The 5,106-nt window shown below is 39.2% G+C and overlaps 1 pseudogene; it reads left to right on the forward strand.

Annotated features, from left to right (window-relative positions):
- The first annotated feature begins 1,473 nt into the window (after positions 1–1,473).
- On the forward strand, positions 1,474–4,776 carry LOC102278786 (transcriptional adapter 2-alpha pseudogene; annotated as a pseudogene).
- The last annotated feature ends 330 nt before the right edge of the window (positions 4,777–5,106 follow it).

Genomic DNA, 5,106 nt, shown 5'->3' on the forward strand with positions numbered 1-5,106 from the left:
AGATTAAATACTGGAAGCTGTTAATTAAATAACACATAGATAAATATGTGTCAATTAAGAAAATATGACATGCACATATAAGGACTAGAAACTAAACCAAAGAAAAGATAATTTAAGGAAAATGGTTCACAAATATTGGAAGATTAATTTTTAAAGGAAATCAACCCTAATGTTGGATAGCATCACCAATTCAATGGACATGAACTTGGGCAAACTCCGGGAGATAGTGAGGGACAGGGAGGCCTGGCATGCTGCAGTCCGTGGGGTCACAAAGAGTCAGACACAACTTAGCAACTGAACAAATCTGAATATTCATTGGAAGGGCTGATGCTGAAGCTGAAGCTCCAATACCTTGGCCACTTGATGCAAAGAGCTGGCTCATTGGAAAAGACCCTGATGCTGGGAAAGATTGAGGGCAGGGGGAGAAGGGGATGACAGAATGAGCTTTTGGATGACATCACCAACTCAATGGACATGAGCTTGAGCAAACTCAGGGAGAGAGTGAAGGACAGGGAAGCCTGCTGTGCTGCCATTCATGGGTAAAGGGTGAGACAAGAATTAGTGACTGAACAACAAAAACTTTGAAGAACTTTTCACCAGTGTGTTAATCCACTCATGAACACTGAATTTTTTTCATCAAAGATAATTGGCTATTCATTCAAGCCTATGAACAAACAACCCTCCTAAATTTTTAGGAGTTGATACTGGATACCAAATGGCAAATGAATATAAGGTCTCAGTGAAATGATTATCCAATATAGAAACTATGTTTCCATATGCACTTTGCATTTTGAAAAATCCACCTTTATATACAAATAAAGAAGCTACACCTCTACTGCTGTCTGATTTTGTTTAAGCCTATATTTACCTTTTAAAATTTGGTCAGTGTAAGATTAGCTTGGTTGCATCCTCAGACTCAATTTCCCTATTTTTTTAATTTTAACTTTTTCTTCACAAATCATATATACTGGATACTGCAAGAAAGTACATTTTAAGTAATTTTTCATTTTAGTTTTGTCAGATGCTGTGTATATGCTGGTAATGCTGTGTATTATCACCCTACATATTTAACTACTATGCAGAGTAAGTACATCATGAAAAATGCCAGGCTGGATGAAGCACAAGCTAGAATCAAGATTTCTGGGAGAAATATCAACAGCCTCAGATATGCAAATGATATCACTTTAATGGCACAAAGTGAAGAGGAACTAAAGAGCCTCTTTTTTAATTTATTTTTTAATTGAAGGATAATTGCTTTACAGAATTTTGTTTTGTGTCAAACCTCAACCTGAATCAGCCATAGATATACATATATCCCCTCCCTTTTGAACTTTCCTCCCATCTCCCTCCCCATTGCACCCCTCTAGGTTGATACAGAGTCTCTGTTTGAGTTTCTTAGTCATTCAGCAAATTCCCGTTGGCTATCTGTTTAGCATATGGTAATGTAAATTTCCATGTTACTCTTTCCGTACATCTCAGCCCCTCCTCCCTCTCCCCATGTCCACAATGCTATTCTTTATGTCCGTTCCTCCAGTGAATTCTTCAGTACCATTTTTCTAGATTCCATATATATGCATTAGAATATGGTATTTATCTTTCTCTTTCTGGCTTACTTCACTCTGTATAATAGGTTCTGGGTTCATCCACCTCATTAGAACTGACTCCAAGGCATTCCTTTTTATGGCTGAGTAATATTCCATTGTGTATACGTACCACAACTTCTTTATCCATTCATCTGTCGATGGACATCTAGGTTGCTTCCATATTCTAGCTATTGTAAACAGTGCTGCAATGAACAATGGGATACATGTGTCTTTTCAATTTTGTCTTCCTCAAGTTATATGCCTAGAAGTGAGATTGCTGGGTCATATGGTGGTTTTATTCCTAGTTTTTTTAAGGAATCTCCATACCATCTTCCATAGTGCTGTATAGTTCCCTTTTCTCCACACCCTCTCCAGCATTTACTATTTGTAGATTTTTTGATGATGGCCATTCTGACCGGTGTGAGGTGATATCTCATTGTAGCTTGGGTTTGCATTTCTCTAGGAATGACCAGTGTTAAGCATCTTTTCATGTGTTTGTTAGCCATCTGTATGTCTTCTTTGGAGAAATGTCTGTTTAGGTCTTTTTCACACTTTTTTGGGTTGTTTGTTTTTCTGGTATTGAGTTGTATGAGTTGCTTGTATATTTTGGAAATTAATCCTTTGTCAGTTGTTTCATTTGCTCTTATTTTCTCCCATTCTGAGGGTTGTCTTGTCACCTTGCTTATAGATTCCTTTGCTGTGCAAAAGCTTTTAAGTTTAATCAGATCCCACTTGTTTACTTTTGTTTTTATTTCCATTACTCTAGAAGGTGGGTAAGAGAGGATCTTGCTTCAATTTATGTCATCAAGTGTTCTGTCTATATTTTCCTCTAAGAGTTTTATAGTTTCTGGTCTTACCTCTTGATGAGGGTGAAACAAGAGAGTGAAAAAACTCATGTTTCAGAGTAAAAAAGTCACGTCTGACTCTGCGACCCCATGGACTGTAACCCAGAAGGCTTCTTTTCCCACGGGAATTTTCAAGGCAAGAATACTGGAGTGGGTTGCCATCTCCTTCTCTGTGGGATTTCTGACCTAGGGATCAACCCTCATCTCCTGCACTGGCAGGCTGATTCTTTACCATGGTTCCATGTGAGAAGCCTGCTGTGTATAAAACATACTCCTAATAACATGAGATGTTCTAACTTCACTTTTCAGACTTAAAACTTTTTCAGGGCTTAATGTAACACTATTTAATTTTTTTCTCTAATTTAAAAGAATGAGGAATTATGGCTTATAATCACATGGTTATAATCTAGTATGGAAGAAAAATAAGAATTTTAATGCAAAGATCTATTTAGGAGATAGTTTTTGGGAAATTTTAGAAATAAAGTAAATATACTTAAATATAGTTTCTTAATAGATTGCTGGAGGAGTACTCAAAGAAAAGAGACAAGAAACTTTAAAGTAAACAACATTAAAATCCTTAGCAAGCACTTGTATACTAGATCCCTGGGAGGAATTATAACATCTGTTGGGTTTTTCCTAATGTGAATTCCTGGGCTACCAATTAGAAATGGAAAATTACTTGAGTTGCACATGTAGCCCACAGTAACTAATCAGACTCTAGGATTCTCCCACACTAGCCTTTTGGTCATACCACTAGAAGAAAACAAAGAAAATGTTGACATTGTCAGAGAAGAAACAGAGAGCTCTTTATCTACTTAAAACTAGGATGGGCGGAGGAGAGGGAAGCAGTGAGGTTCTGAAATCTCCTTGAAGCAGCTCAGATTAAAGAAGACCAAAGAACAGGTTTTGCCAACTGGGGAATGGACAGTTTGGGTTCCTTTAGCAATGATCCCTCTGATAAGCCACCTTGCCAAGGTTGCTCCACCTACCTCATGGAGCTTTATATCAAGTGTGCAATTTCCTTATTTCCTCTGCTTACCGTGTTTCACTTGAGGATTTGAGTACAAGAAACATCAAAGTGATTATACTTATGAAATGTAGATTTTCCTCTTCTTGACCCTAGCTGGATTTTCAAGAAGAAATGGCCCTTTTACAAGCTGTGATGGAATGTGGCTTTGGAAATTGGTAGGATATAACCAATCAGATGTGCGCCAAGACCAAGGAGGAGTGTGAGAAGCACTATATGAACCATTTCTTCAATAACCCTCTCTTCACATCTACCCTGCTGAACCTGAAGCAAGCAGAGGAGGCAAAAACTGCTGACACTGCCGTTCCATTTCACTCTGCAGACGACCCTCCCCGACCTACTTTTAACTCCTTGTTTTCTCAGGACATGGCAGGATACATGCCAGCTCAAGCAGATTTCATACAGCAGTTTGACAATTATGCGAAGTGGAACTTGACAGATATTGATTTTGTCGAAGATGACTGGGACATTCTACATGCTCTGAAGATGGCTGTAGTAGATATCTATCATTCCAGGATGAAGGAGGACAAAGATGAAAAAAAATTGAGATCATGAATTAATCAACCTTAGGAAGTTTCAGTTAATGGAACGATGATACCCCAAGGAAGTCCAAGATCTTTATGCAAAAAATGAGGTGATTTGCAAGGACAGTGGGGCCGGTGGGGCCTGACAAGTTCATTGAAAGCCAGGCATTGGAATTTGAACTCCAAAGGGAAATCAAAAGGCTCCAGGAATACAGGACAGCAGGCATTATCAATTTTTGTAGCGCTAGAAGTTACAATCACCTCAAGAAGACTCAAGAAGAGGAACCCCTCAAACACAGAATGCGCTCTGAGGTCCTCCAGTGCATCAGGACAGCAGCGCCTGCCAGCAGTGGCTCCACCCGCAGGCTGACGTTGACTCTGGCTTGAGTCCTTCTGTTCGAATGACTTCGAATTCAGGTAGATGAAGTGTACTGCCCTTGAAACTCAGCGGCCTCCCTGGCACAGAGAAGTTGAGTGAAAAAGAAAAGGAGCTCTGTTAGATGGTGAGGTTGGTCCCAGGAGCCTATTTAGAATACACATCTGCTCTATTGAACAAATGTCACAAGAGAAGGGGCTTGAAACTGGCCCAGGCGAGAGCACTCATCAAGACAGACATGAACAAAACCCAGAAAATCTATGATTTCATCATCTGAGAAGGATACATCACCAAAGCCTGTGAGGCTCCCCAGGAGTATTGCGGGCCAAAGGGCCGCAAGGGCATTCTGGAGCCTCATTTTTTAACTGAATTCTCATTGAGAAAAAAGGGAAAGAAAAAAGGAAATCTTCAGTTGTATTAGTGTCTACTTTCTTCCCCACCCTGCTTTAAAATACTCCTGTTGTTGGTATTGTACTGCAGAGTTATGTGCTAGATAAGCTATTATTAATTGTGTATGGGCATTCATTCCTAATACCTCTTGTAACTAAAACAAGAACCATAGTACCACATATCACAGTATTGGTAGAAGTAGAACTAAACCAGTCTGTAGTCCCAGGAGTCCAGCTCAGATCCTCGTACCTGCTTAGGAGGTTGGTTTTCTAATTATCTGTTTTGCATTCAAACATTACACACAGATGTTAAATAAAGAGGCTATATAGAGAGAAAGCTTTCTTCTTCTGTCTGAGATTTT

Source organism: Bos mutus, chromosome 20 (assembly GCF_027580195.1).
Source record: "Bos mutus isolate GX-2022 chromosome 20, NWIPB_WYAK_1.1, whole genome shotgun sequence".
NCBI classification, from domain to species: domain Eukaryota; kingdom Metazoa; phylum Chordata; class Mammalia; order Artiodactyla; family Bovidae; genus Bos; species Bos mutus.